Consider the following 14,786-nt stretch of genomic DNA (forward strand, 5'->3'; position numbering starts at 1 on the left):
AAATAATAAAAGTGCAAAATAGCAATGTATTTAATAGGTTTTAAATGTTAGAACAATAATATATAATTTGAAAAGACTGTATTACTTGGTTTTCATTAATACAAAATCATTTTTCTCAAATGTTTAGGTAATTGCTTACAACATATAATGTATCTTTTTTTCAGTGAATATCAAATCTTGGTAGCTACTCACTCTCTCGCCCCCAAATCTGAGTGGCCAATCCTATGTTGAGACCCCCCCTTACTGTAGTTGTCATAAGCAGGAAGTGCAAGTGAGGTGATGAGGTAGAACCACTTGTTCCCTACCAGCTACTGCGGTTAGTACTGACCATGTTTTCGTGCCTGTATCCAGCCCAAAGCACTTGCTAACATTTTAAGTAGTGGTGTTCCAAAATTTATAGTGGGAAACCATTGTGTTTCTTTGAGAGGTTTCTTTTGAAATGCAGCCTTTGACCTCATTTTAGTTGACCTAAATTATTCTAAAATCATCATGTCTGCACTAATTTGAAACCATTTTTCTTTTAACTGTAAATATGTACTTACTGTGTTAGGTGTTAAGTAACATATTCCAGTAGATGTCAAAGGTAGTTGTCCGACTTGAACCTGAGGATACATTAGGAACTTGCCGGAGCGTGGTTCTTCTCGGGCTCAGCCTCCAGAAATTGATTCAGTGGGTGTGAAGTAGGGCATAGGAACGTGCAGGTTTCTGATTCTGTTATTCCATGTCCTTGAGAAACACTGATGTAAAGATTATACAGGGAAATCCATGTTTAGCGATCAATTCAGGAAGACTCTTGACTTTTTAAACTTGCTTATCTTTGGAAATTTTGAGTCAGACTCTCTGGTCTTTGGCTCTGGCTGACTTAAAGCCAGGTCGTTGGGACTTTAACTTCCTAGCAGTAAATATATTGAGGCCAGCGTTGGAGCTGGTTGGCTCTCATCCAGCAGATTTAAGACCAGTAAAGAAGGAGAACAATAAATAAATAGGGCACATTGTTGATGAAGTGGAAACAATTTTCCCCTGAATGCTAAGTGGCTTCAAAGAGTATGGTGCCTAGCAGTTTATTTTGTGTTTTACGACTACACACAGAAACAGAAGAGAAAAGCTTTTTGGACTGGTTGATGTGGGCCTGCCAAGCAGTATGAGTCAGGTACCACTGACACAGGAGCCTGAGATTACCAAGGTGATCTCTACATAACAGCGATTTTCACCCGGTGCGCCACAGGGACTTTTAAGACATGCAGTACCTGACTGTTTAGTCAGGGCCACTGACCTCTTTTCCCTTAAATTGTCAAGTAAACAAATGACAGCAGCCCTGGCCAGCGAGGTGGCTCAGTTGGGGCTCAGCTGCTTGGAGTGTCGTTCAGCACACGGAAAGGCTGCAGGTCCGTCCCTGGTGGCGGTGTGCATGGGAGGCAGCCCATCGATGTCTCTCTCTCTCTCTCTCTCTCTCTCTCTCTCTCTCTCTGTGTTTCCCCCTTCCCCTCTCTCTAAAATCAATAAACATATCCTCGGGTAAGGATTTTTAAAAAATGACAACAGCTAACACAATAGCAGTCCAATGGCAATGAATCTAAATTATTCCTATTTTTTGGTCAAATCGGTAAAATATATTTTTTGATGTGCCACAGAATTTTAGTAATTAGTTTATGTACACTATCAGGTGAAACAAGTGTGAAAGTCACTGCTACATAATGGTGAAACCTCATCAATGCAGGTTCTGGTGCTGACTCTTAAGTCGTTTTAGGGCTAATGTGCTTCAACTTTTTTTCCCCTAATTAAGGAAGGCTTGAAAATGTGTCAAATTACTAGTTTTTTCAGCATTAGAAATATTGAAAATATACATGTGGGATGTCTCAATGGTATGAAAAAGGGACTCCTTTGGTTGTACTTATATACAGTCTTTGTTATGCTTTTTTAAAATGACCTATGGGTGCCATTTAAATTCTTGAAGAGAATGTAGTAGAAATTAGAAAGTCGTAAACACAGACTTGTCATCTGGCATACTATTTTTAGGTTGAATAGATGAATCTCCTACTGGCTATATAATGGCCTGGGGGAGGAGAGGAGTTAATTTAAACTGGATTAATATGTTCCACACCATTAAAGTGTGCCCTGATTGATCTTAAAATTAAAGATTGGTAAAACTGCTAATTTGATTTTTACTTGGGTGATGAGATTGATTTACTAGGGGTTCAAGGTTTGTTTTTATGACATGGATAAATGCAAGTCAAATGTTAATTCATTCATTATATGAACGTTTGAGTGGCTAGAACTCTGCATAAACTTAGGGTACCTGTTCTTTGCAGGGGTGCCAGGTACTAGAAACGCAGTGCTGAGTGAGCAGGTGGCTCCTGGAGTCCGGCCTCCCAAAACGACCTGCCTCACTGTGCCCAGAAAGTGCCTTGTGTACTGACCTGTGCTCTGTTTCTAAGAAGTGATGTTTTTGTACTTAGTTTTTTGCATATATATCTATCCCGCTTGCAACAGATAGGATTTCTCTGCAAGAAAACTGTTAACCTGGACAAATGCAAGAGTTACTTATAGGGGAAAAATGATTTGATGGTTGTTGGGTACCTTAAAGAAAAATCAAGTGTGTATCCTCAATGAACAGTATAATAAACTGAACATGGTAATGAAAACATACCAGTTATTCAATATTAAAATTTTTATTAGATGGGTAGTAACATTTTAATTCATTCAGATTTCTAAAAGGTAAGAGTTGTGGGAAAAGGAGCTCCACCTAATTCACTGAGGCTGGATTTGTGTCTTAGGTTGTTGTATTCCTCACAGCCATGCTGTTTACCTTGGAGTATTTTATCTTGACAGCTTTGATAAAAATTGTTTGAGAGCTTTTTATTTAAAAAATAGCTATTTTGAGCACTGTAACTTTATGGTAAACAAGTAAAATTTTTTAATTATAATTTTTCTTAAAAATACTTTCAAATTTTTTGAAGTTCTGTAAAGAAGTCTTGGCCTCAAATTACCCAATTTACTGTAAATTAATCTGCAGGTTTTGTATTAGAATACTGGTGACTAATCTTTTCAAGAGAAGGACCTTCATTAAAAAATGGAAGTTCTCATCTGAAAAATTGAAAACTCTTTAGAACATGAATTATTTTGTAACATAACTTTGAGCAAGGAAGTGTGGGGAAATTGCTTTCTCTGTAGTTTCCAAAGAACTAGGAAACTACCCGAAGTGATTCCTGGTGAGAGGAATGGGCCACGCTGCCTTTGTTTGGGAGGTAGCTCTTGCCCACAGGCAATAAAGTCCTGATGTCAGTCACACTTTCGAATCCAGTGCTAGCAAGTAATGTGTAGTAGAATTTGTCAGAATTATAAGCTCCCCCACACATACACGTGACTTCAGGTGACGTACGTGTTCAAGCTCCAGTTAATGGCTTTGTGCTTACAAAATAACAAATGTGTGGTTTAAAAAGCAAACCCATTTGATATTGTTCAGGGTATGAAATCATTTTCAGGGTGTTGAAATGAGGTGAGAAGTGCATATAGAGGGAAGATAAGGAAGGGGAAAGTTTGTTTTTCTGCTTGTAAATAATGACAGTGATTAGTTAGAAAAATTTTTTAAGATGAAAAAATACTAGTGGGAAACTGGTAACTTGCAGAAAACTCCTCAGTCATGGGGCTCCTCTGGGCGGAAGGCAGACTTGTATTGCTTATCCTCTACCTGGCACAGGTCAGATATCAAAAGGGTTGTTCCCACTCCTGTTTTATTGTTTTTATTCAGCTTTATCGAGGTAAATTTGCATACAATGAAATTTACTAATTGTAAGTGTGTAGTCTTAGTTATAACAAATTCACTAAAACAAGCATGATGTGGAGCACTCCCACTGCCCCAGAAAGCTTCCTCGTGCCCTTTTGGAGTTGATCTGCACTGGGCCCTGCATCTGCTCTCTGTCGTAGTTGCTTTTTGTAGGATTTCATGTAAATTGAGTCATGTATAAGGTGGCCTTTTGTGTCTGTCTGCTCTCATTTAGCACAATAATTTGGAGATTCACCCAGGTTGTCAAGTTCGTCAGCAGTTCATTTTTTCCTGTGCTGAACAGTATTTCATTGTGTGGGTATTTCACAGTTTGTTCATGCATTCACCATCTGGTGGATATTTGGATTGTGTCCCGTTCTTGGCCCTTTCACATCAGGCCATTATGAAAATCGAGTGCAAGTCGTGTGGATGTGTGTGTAATTGCCTAGGAGCTGGAACTCTGCTCCAGTTTCAGTGTAAGGCTTTGCTTCTTAGCTCTGGTAGGGAAGATAGAAAAATCTTGCGTATTTTCTTTCACTCCTGTTCTCTCTCTCTCTCTGTTTTCTCGCCCTCTGTCCTCCCTTTATTTTGTGGTGTCATGCCACTGACATGGTTGTGGATTATCCATTGGCATGTGGGCTCCTCTGTGGGAAGTATGCCAGGGCCTCGTTCTCTCCAGGCGCTCTGTAGTGACTATGTGCTTCTGCGGCTTTTTATTGGCATGATCAAGTTTTATTTATTGCTTTCCTTGTATGTTACTGATTATTCATTATCTCTTGCCTTGGTTGTGCTTTGTTACCTGGCAAAACCAGAAATTAACATAATTTGGAGTTTTTAACAAGACGCACCTCTCCTGCTGTGCTCTCAGTGGAAGAACAGCAGTGGTCTGTTAGAGAACTTTCTTCTCTAATGGCCGAGCAGATGGGGAGAGGCTGCAGTGGAAAGCAAGGTAGAGAGGAGGCAAACATGCCCTTGACTCAGAGCCACTGAGTCACACGCTGTCATTTAGCCCTCACATTGGATGTTTGCAGCACAAACACTGTTCACTTGCAGTTCGTCAAATAGATCATCACAAACCGGTTTTGATCGCTGTTGGATTGGTGTGGAGTGTGTAGAGGTAAGATAGGAAATATGGTTCCCTTGTTAGGTATTCAGAATCCTTAGAATGTTGACATTCAAATGTTTTTATTTTTTCAGGTTTTATTTTGAAATAATTTCAAGTTTATAGAAAGCTGCATTAATGATACAAATAATTTTTCCAAAAACCACTTGGTAAGATGCACCAATTGTTAACATTTTGCCACATTTGCTCAGTCATTCTCTGATGTTATTTTTTTCTGGAACTTTTTGAGAGTAAGGTGACAATCATGTCCCTTTACCATGGAATACGTAGTGGGTATATACTTCTAAGAATAAGGGCATTCTCATATTTTCAGGGACATTTCAGTTCCCGCATTAAGGAAATTTAACACCGACATAGTACAGATCTCTAATGTAATGATACAGTCCATGTTCAGATTTCTCTGCTTGTCCCCATTGTGCTCTTGTAGTTTTCCTCCTGGTCCAGGACCCAGCACAGAATCGTTCAGTGCATTTAGTTGTTCTGTGTCCATTTTCATTTACTCAGGAACGTTTCCTTAGCTTTTCTTTGTCTTTTATGGCATTGACATTTTGGAAGAATGGCAGACCATTTATTGACAGAATCTCTCTCCATTTGAGTTTATGCGATATGTCCTTGTGAGCAAGTTTAGGAAATGTGGCTTTGGCTTAAATGCTACATCAGTGGCATGTGCTTCTGAGTGCATCACATCAGGAGGCACATGTCCGCTTGGCTGGTTGTCAGTGATGCTAATTTTGATCTTTTGGTTAATGTGGTATCTGCCAGATTCTTCCACTTAAAAGTTACTGTTTTTCCTTTGGTAGTAAGTAATTTGTGGGGAGATAGATACTCTGAGACTCACTGTATATTATGCCTCATGAAACCTTGATCCACAAAGAATTGTACCATTCTTTGGTAATTTTACCTGAATCACTCATTAAATGTTAATTATTGTACAGGGAGCATGCTTCTGTTTTACAGCCCACGATTGATACAGTGAAAATCACAAGGTTTTAATAAGTTCTGCTGAATCACAGACTCTTGGGCAAATACTTTAGCTTGTGTGAAAATTATTCTGTAAAGTTACAACTTTTATGAGGTCTTGATTTTTTTCTTAAATCATTCATATATAGTGTAAGTAGATTATAAAGAAACATTTGAATTATTTTGAATGAGTCTTGAAACTTTCAGTCATGTTTGAGGGCATAACAATGGTGTAATAAATATTTCCACATTAAGTGATACTTGGAAAACTTGTGAAATTCTAGTGTTTGGCTGCTATTTCTCATGGTGTTTTTAAACCATGTCGTTATATAAATAGGAGGTGTACCGTGTTTGTGAAGTCCTGAAATCGGGGCCAATATTGTATTTGTCAGAGAAAAGTAGTTGTCTGGGTATTCTAGGGTAGTTGGATTGAATGCAGTTTTACTTTTCAGACGAGCCTTCTAATGCTTGATTGACCTGTAGGAATGACCTGTAGGAAAAACGGTGCTATAGAAATTTGAGTCTGTGGGGGACTGAACCAGTCACAGCGAATGTTAGAAATGCTCCTCCTTCTATCACATAAGAACCAAGAATCTCCCCCTCCCCATTCAGGAGGTCCTGAGAGGTATATTCTTGGGACACTGAGGTCACTCCACTAACTGTCAGAGTTATTCCTTAGTTGTTATTTATTTAGCTGTTTATGCTAAGTAAATTAGCTAGACCTTAGAAAAATAGAAAAATACCTAGTTTACTTATTTTACATACATATGACTATAAAAATTAACCCTTGCTCCCCTAGCTTGTGGCGAGGTGAAGACAAATCTCTATGTTAAAGTCATCTGTTTTTATATTATACAGTGGTGTCAAATACCAAATGAAATTATTTTATTTCTTAATTGTACCTCAACAACTCTTTTTAGATAGCTGTAATAGTGAAAGTACTCCTTTAAATTTTAGACAATTAAAATGTCCATAGTTGATTTTAACTGTCTCAACTCTTTCATGTTAAATGTGTTACAGGAATGAATCTGAAGTCTGCTGCATGAAAACACTGAAGGCTTTAAAATGTTTTCTTGCAATAAAACTCAGACTTTAAGTAGCTGCTTATGAGGATATAGGGAAGGCAGGAAGCTAATGTCTGTCTCAAGACACAGGACAGCCGTTTGCTCATCCGCCTCCACTGTGTGAGTAGACTTAAGCCTGGGACCCTGTGTAACTGGACGTAGTAACTGAAGCGTTTTCAGTCTGGAGTGCTCAAGGCACCTTAAGTCAGCATGAAGAGGCATTTGTTTAGGGTTCTCTGTGTGGGAGTGGGGGTAGGACACTGAGGATTTAAAATACTGAGGGCGGAGTGGGTGGTACATTTTTTATTTATGAAGAATTTTTTAGAATAGCGATTAAAAACTAAATATCATTACTTATGTCTTTTTATCAGAATTATATTAAGCAGTGGAATCCACATAACTAAATCTCATTGTGATATAAAAGATGATAATTCCTTAGATTGCTGTTTATTTTGCAGTTGATTTCAGCCTTTTAAAAGTAATGTATTGACCAAACAACCATAAAAATATTTTGGGGAATATGATGTTAGGTATTAATATAGAAAACTGCTCTTGAGGAATAATTTAAGTTATAATTAATGACCTTAAAAATAGCTCTTTGTAATCAGAGAGAACATATACTCTAAATTAAAGGAGCTCTTGTTCCTTAAATGCATTTGGAAATCTTTTAAAATTACAAACTTTGGTTTTTAAAAATGCTTTGAAAATAATATCCAGTGAAGAAGAAAAATTATCCTTTTTTTTTTCTTACTAGAAATTTAACACCTTAAGCATCAGTTGGCGGTTGGTGAGGGGCATCTAATTTTTTCTAGTTTTCCTGTTCTGTTTTTTCTTTAGGAGTGAGACTCTTAATGGGATATTTTTCTCTTCTTGGAGGAATGCATGGTTATACAGATAGGATGATTAAAATGTAAGACGTTGGCAGTGATGAAAATGATGAGCTTGTGGATGAAGGATTACAAACTCTTATTAACTACTCAGGGAGGCATGGACTGGAAGGCATGTTATTTGCATTAAGGTGAATATCCTTTTTCTTTCACATCACAAACGTGTCGGCTGAAGAAAAATCACAATTGTCTTCAGGGTCAGGAATGAGAAGACATTGAGACCGCACAGGGAGAGTGCGCGCTGACTGTGGGTACGCTCATAACAGTAGTCAGAGGCACCTGGCGGAAACGCAGGAGATGTGTGCCGGTCCGGTCAGCACCGTGGGGAGCTCGAGGCGTCCGTTTGCCTGAGTTTTGTCCTCTCTGGGTGGGTCGGTAGATACACAGCAGTGTATCGACCCTCCAGGGGTCATCCAGGTCCTAACCTTTCCGTAGCTCTAGAGGAGGAGTATTGCAGTCTCCTTGTTTAGTGATGACAACTCTCATTTTTTAAAATCCTCATCCAAGGTATTTGGTTTTATTGATTTGAGGTGGGGGGCAACATCAATTGGTTGCCTCCCATACATGCCCTGACTGACGGGGGATTGAACCCACAGCCTTGCGATGTGCAGGATGATGCTCCAACTATTGGACCCACCCAGCCTGGGCCAGAGTGCTTTCCAATCTAGAAGCTCCTCCGCAGGAGGGGCAGCGTGTGAACAGTGTATTCCTCTGAGGTCTTCCAGGAAGGACTGGGTATCGCTTAGTACTTTTATTGTAGGAGAACCTCCTCCGTTTGGGATCGTCCTGCTGGAAGCTGAAAGGAGTCTGGACTTTAGCACTCGTAATCACTCTCCCTGTGTGTTTAGAAACATTGCAGATGTTAGGGAGGGAAACAGGAAGTGCAAACATGCCTTTGTGTTCTAAAAGAAATCACTGTTTACTGGCTTCTAGTCAGGGACCAGAGCACATGGGAACAGATATCCATTCTCACTAAGAAAGAAAAAGGGGGTAGAGATGTATTAAAAACCTTGAGGAATTGCAGGAAGTGTACAGCCTTGATATCTTCCTACGACTGGTGGTGTGCCTCCTCCTCACCCCCACATATGGTTGCGGCCAGGTTTTCAGCTAGGCCTGCTGAGCCTGTCTGGAGGTGCCATCCCACGGCACTGGGCAGCCATAGCCAAGGGCTGCCGGTAGTACAGATTATATTAAACAGGAACCTTAGTGAGGAAGCAACGATTGGCACGTCTGACTTCAATGTCTGTAAGTGATTAAAAAGCAGGGGGCGGGTGATAGTACTACCCTGTCAGAGAGATACAGCCTGCTAATTTGTACGAAGTGCTTAGCACAGGGCCTAGTCCGTGATAACAGGCGAGCATTTCCAATCAGTGCTTGCTAATACATAGCTGCCTGTGTCATTTTCTGATCTGATTTTTTAAGTTGCAGGAAAAGGTTTGGAGGACTCGAAATGAAATGATGAGAACTTGAGTGGGTAGACGCTCAGGGCATCTTAATTCCGAGGTGGGGTGGCTGCCTGACTGGCCTCGTGGCCTCGTCAGGTCACCATCTGGTGTTCCTGGTAGTGTGTCAGCCCTGCCCACTTGGCTTCTGGTGAGCATGGGGATGTGCTCCTGGTCAGGAACTCAGAATGGGTCTTCCACGTGCTTTAGCCCTTTGAACCCCTTGGTTCAAATGAAGTCTTTTACAAAACTTGCTGTGTAATAATACCGAAAAGACACCCTACTGTTCTGCTTGAGACAAGATGTTTTCGACCCCATCTCCTCAGCAATCACTAACCGAATGCACAATTGCGAGAAATAAACTCAATAAAGATGCCTAAGTGTCAAGCACGCCTGGTGAGCCCAGGCACACCCTTACGTGCTGTAAGATTGTGTCTTGGACTGGCTGGTAGTGGAGTTGGTCCTGACACTACTGCCTTATGCTGAAAGGTGTGCCAGCCAATAGCCTGGAAACTGCCTTCTGCTTCCCAGATATGGTTGGCCGTGTCACGTTGTGTCCTACTTCTAAACCACGCGTGAGGTGCTCCTGTGTTATCTGAGTCCGGACTAGTTGTACTTTCAAGTAGTTTGTTTTTCTTTTGAATATTGGGCCGTCTTTGCTAGTCATACATGTCCTCCTTTGCATCAGCCGCTCCCAGGACTGCAGTCCACTGAATAGCTTCTAATTGGTAGATGCTCCCTGTGGGCGTGTCCTTTGTTTATTAGCAATATACCTGACCTCGCATTTTCTCTACCGTTTTTCCTTGGATTGATCAGTTTTGCTTACTTCTGTTGTCATACAGCATGCATTTTAAAGTCCCCTGAAGCCCTTTTTAGAACAATATGAGATATGTAAAAAAGTGGTAGCCAAGAGTTTAGTAAACAGCACTTGTTAAGCCCCCCTTCCCGTTCCAGGGTGATGAGGACACCCCCTGGTCTGCAGGTTTAAATTCAGAGTCCTCAGCTTAGATACAAAGCCTTCACCGGGTGGCCTTACCGTTGCCAGGGTCAGTTCCCACCATCCTATGTTCCAGGCATAGGACTCTCCCCTGATAGGACCACATACTTGCTTTTATCTGTCCCCCACAATTACAAATAACAAGTTGAAGCGCTTAGTACATTTTTGTTAACAGTTCTCCAGAATAATCAGTGCATCATTTTGTAAACTTTTGAGAGGAGGGTGTTAGAAACTGTCCCCTCACACTTACAATCAAGACAGTTGTGTTGCCTGGGGTGGAAGTCATCTCCTTACGCACAGGTGGTGAGTGCTCTCTGTGTGGGGCAGGGAGGCCTTTCGTGACCTTGCCCTTGTGAGCTGCTGATGAATGAGAATTCTGGGGTTTATAGCTGCAGCTACTATTAAATACCTGGCAGTTCGCAGCTCTCCCTCTCATGATGAACTGCAGATGAGTGACCTGACAAAGCCACCTGAGCTTTCTGTTGCTGTTTGGGGGGTTTGAAGTGTGTTTTACCATCATTTGATCTTCCCCAAATCCTGTGAAGTATGAAAGACAAGGATCACTCCCGTCTCCATAGGAGAACCCTGTGGCTCACCATTGATCTAAATAAATTGGAGTCAACTTCACGATTAAGTCCGCTCTTTGCCCTTGTCACTGTGCCTTCCTTACTACGGCCCCTGTGTTGGCACCTGTACAGTGAGCTCAGGCCTCTTTCACCATGCATTTCTTACCCCTCCTCCAGGCAGTGCGTCTGAGCTGAAAAAAGAGAAATCAGCTTCTGGAATGTGTCACATTTTGGGCATTTTAAAATATTACCCGGGAAAGGTGCCTCTTAGCATTTTATGTTTTTGTGATTGATAAGGATTGTTATAATTTTGGGAATAGATATGGTATCTGTGCAGATACATGACTAACACACGTTAATATTCCTGTCCTTGTACTGATCGCTGAGAGCAGAGCCGTGCGTCAGAAACTCTTCGTGGTACCCAGGAGAGCAGCAGGCACCTCAGTAAGTATATTACGGTGCCTTGAGCAAAGAGCTGTGGCAAAGGAAAGCAAAACTGAGGGACAGCTGTATAATATTACCCTATCTTTCCTGATAATGTTCTAACTAAAATAGTTTTGAAATAATCTAATTATTCATCTAGTCTATATTTGAGGTTCTCCTATGTGCCGGGCATTGATCTAGAGCAGGGATTGTCTGTATCCTTTTGGACAGCTCTTTTTGTAAATGGAAGTTTTATTGGATCCAGCTCTGCCCATTCATTTACATGAACTCTGGGGCTTATTTTTCTCGCAGCCAGGGGTGGTTGAGCACTTGCAACAGAGACTACATTACTGTCAGGCCCTTACCGAAAAAATTTGCCAGCCCATAATCTACAGCACTGGGCATGCAACCCTGGAAAAACTAAGTAACTGTTCTCTGTATCGGGAATGGTTTTTCTGTTTTGTATTCTCTCCCTACAGACTGTGTTTCGGGCCCTGTTCATATTGAAGGGCGATGTCGGTGATTCCAAGGAGCTGTCCGTGCTTTTCCTCCGATTGGTAGAGTGTTTTCCTTAGCTGGCCTTGCCCTGAAGTGGTTGCTGGGTAGGAGCGGGGTGCTCAGCTCTGTTCAAGAGTGGACTTCACTTCACGGGTAGGAAGCAGGAACAAGGAAGACTTGACTCTGGTTGCCAGTGTCCCAGAGTAGGTCAGAGAGGGTAAATACCTGTACATTGAAGTGTAATCAGCAACAAGATTTAATAAAGTCGATAATGTCGCATTAAGACTGTTCCTAAGTGATGGTGGCAGCTGGTTTGGTGGCAGCTGGTTTGGTTGAGTGTGGTGGGGAGGCCGCGGTGGCTGCCTTGCTCTGAGCCCGGGCTGCAGCTGTCCTCCCTCCCCGCTTGAACACGGCTGGTCAGTGCCATGGACAGGCAGCCCACAGGCCTTTGTTTTTGTCAAGATGATTTTGAGCCCCTGGACTTCTGGAGAGATTGCAGGGGCTCCAGGGCCCACAGCTGCATCTTGGGAACCACTGGTTTAGAGCGTGGGTTCCGGCGGCTCCTCACGTAGTAGCTGTGTGACCCTGAGCAATGCACTTACCCTCTGACTCCTTGTCTGCAAAACCAGGGTGGTCATAGTGCCCATTTTATGGGGTCATTATGTGGATTAAAGGAGTTGATGTTTATGAAGTGCTCAGAACAGTGCTTGGCACATAAAAGCATTATATAAATAAATAAAGGTAAATAGTAAAGCCAGGTATTTGTATAAAAAGTATTGTACGAAACACCAGGGGAGCAGAGGAGGTGGAAATTCATTCAGTGGGTGCCAGTATTAAACAGAAGAAGTCGGGGGGATACAGACGTTCATCTGTACATGCTGGAAACTAAGTCGGAGCGTTGCCTTGGGAGAGGAGACCCCTTAAAGGGTCGGTGGAGGTGCGTCACGAAGTGTGCGTGGTTGGGTTATAACATCATCTTCAGGACCGAAGAGGAGGGACTGAAAGTGGGTTTTGTATATGGCTCTTGCGTGGGCAGATCCTAGCCTGTGTTAGTCTTTTTGAAAAGAAAAGTGAATGAAAGTCCAGGAATATGGAAACCAACGGGGAAATTTGAGTGGGTTTTTCCCCCTTTTGCAAAAAAGCATAATGGGTCGCCTTGTGTAGATGATAACTGTGTCTAATTCTTAAGGCATGCGATATGAAACTGGGGTCATTTGAGAACATAAAATTGACTACAACTTAATTTTACTCATAAAATTACTATGTTTGGCATGCTAAATTAGGCAAATTGCTAAATGAACCCCTGTGAGTGGCCTGAATGGAAAAGCTTGGAGCACGGGGCCCTGCTGGCAGGCCCGGCAGCAACCTCAGTGTCTCAAACAGCAGACCCATTTTCTCTCACAAGAGCCTGATCCAGTTTCTTGCTTTGGGGCGGGTGCTTGACTGCGTGTGGGTGAGTGCTGGAACTGTGGCCGTGGCATCCATGCACTGGACACGCCCCGAAGGCCTGCCACAGGCCACGCACTCGCTCAGGCGTCGGCGAGCAGAGTGGACGGCACCCCCGCACCGCAGAGGCCCCTTCCAGTGGAGGGGAGACAGACGGGACGAGACGATGTGATAGTTGAGAGAAGTGAGAAAAGAAACTACACCAGGCAGACACAGTGATCCGTTTCTGCAATACAGACATCCTCCAGATTCGGTGATTGGAGGGTTTTATGGTTTTTAAGACACCGTGGATCGGTTTGGCGAGGAAGCGGCACTGTGCTAAGCGGAGGTGGGGTGTGGGGAGAGCAGTGCCGCCACTTCTGTCGTGGCTACAGCTCCCCACAGAGACCACACCCGGGCACACAGACTTGGGTGCGTCCTGCCTTTCCTCGTCCTTCCCGCTGGCGAGGTGATGAGCATACACGAAATAAGACAGATGAGACTTTGCAAGAGCAAATGATACTTAGAATTTACCCTCAGCTTTGGGTGGGAGAATCCCACAGGTAACTGGGCTGGAGTCCCACGTCTGCCCAGCCTGCCCGCAGCTTACACCACATCTCTCCAGAGCTCCTCGGGTATTTTTGTTCATCCCATGAGCTGAGACTGTTTTGGGGGGATCAGAAGAAGGACATTTTGTGACGTGAAAGTTCCACGAAATTCAGATTTTCGTGGCCATGAGCGTAGCTTCACTGGAACACAGCGACTGTGCTCATTAGTTATTGTCTGTAGCTGCCTGTGCCTGGCCTGTGGAGCCTAACATACTCACTGTGTGGTCATTCACAGAAAAGTCTGCCAGCCCCGACGTGACCGTCGTGGGCCAGGAGTGACACGTGAGGGCCGTCACAGGCAGGAACTCGGCCCGAGTGTCGCTGCCACCTGTCTCCTTCTGCTGCAAGTGGCACAGGGGCCCGTCTTTGTGAGGTCGATCACACCAGTCCATGAAGAGTTTCCTTAGAGCAGTAACGGGAAGGTGAGGTTTGTATTTGACTTGAGGGGTCTCTTTGTATAGCCTAGTGTGTTGGAGATGATGAATTAATCATTTGCTGGGAAAGAACCTGTAGGTAGTATTCCAAAGGTGTTACTACTTTCATGGTAGCCAGACTCCTGCCTTTTAGCCTTCCAGGCCAAGCAACAGCAGGAAAGACAGCCTGACCCAGGGACCTGGGGACTGCTACACAGAGAACCACAAAGCATCCTCGTACCATAGGAACCTAACCCAGATCCTCACGTTTCTATCAGTGTGAGCAGCACTGGCCCCAAGCGTTCTATAGCAAGTCACACTTTCTGATCTGTTTGCTGTATGAACTTCCCTGGATTTCTTGGTCACCTCTGCAAAGGTTCTTGGCCCCTGGAATGTGCGTATATTGCCCATGTGATAGGTGGGGGTCAGATGCTCAGGACTGTGGGAAATTACCATGTGCCTCCAGGAAACAGTAATCTCAGCACCTGCACCTGGACCAGTATTCCTGTTTTGACCGATTACGTTAAAAAAATAATAACGAGGTAGGATGTGCCATAGGTCCTCCTTTGTTCTCTTCCGGGAAAGCCATGTGAAGACGGTTGCAAGGAAGGTTGGCC

The 14,786-nt window shown here is 43.0% G+C and overlaps 1 protein-coding gene across 14 annotated transcripts in view; it reads left to right on the forward strand.

The window, feature by feature from the left end:
- Positions 1 to 14,786, forward strand: part of ZFAND6 (zinc finger AN1-type containing 6) — a 47,103-nt gene that overhangs the window by 15,476 nt on the left and 16,841 nt on the right. For 2 of the 14 annotated variants that reach the window (XM_045824895.1, XM_045824899.1), the window contains exon 3: positions 6,867 to 7,030. The exons of 11 other annotated variants lie outside the window; for them this stretch is intronic. The gene's annotated coding sequence lies outside the window, so the exon portion shown is untranslated. Of the gene's footprint in view, positions 1 to 6,866; positions 7,031 to 14,153; positions 14,179 to 14,786 lie in introns of those variants that run through there. One more of the 14 variants, XM_045824901.1, reaches the window with a different exon arrangement.

The sequence above is a fragment of the Phyllostomus hastatus genome, unplaced genomic scaffold (assembly GCF_019186645.2).
Source record: "Phyllostomus hastatus isolate PE091 unplaced genomic scaffold, TTU_PhHast_1.1 phas_scaffold_555, whole genome shotgun sequence".
NCBI classification, from domain to species: Eukaryota; Metazoa; Chordata; class Mammalia; order Chiroptera; family Phyllostomidae; genus Phyllostomus; species Phyllostomus hastatus.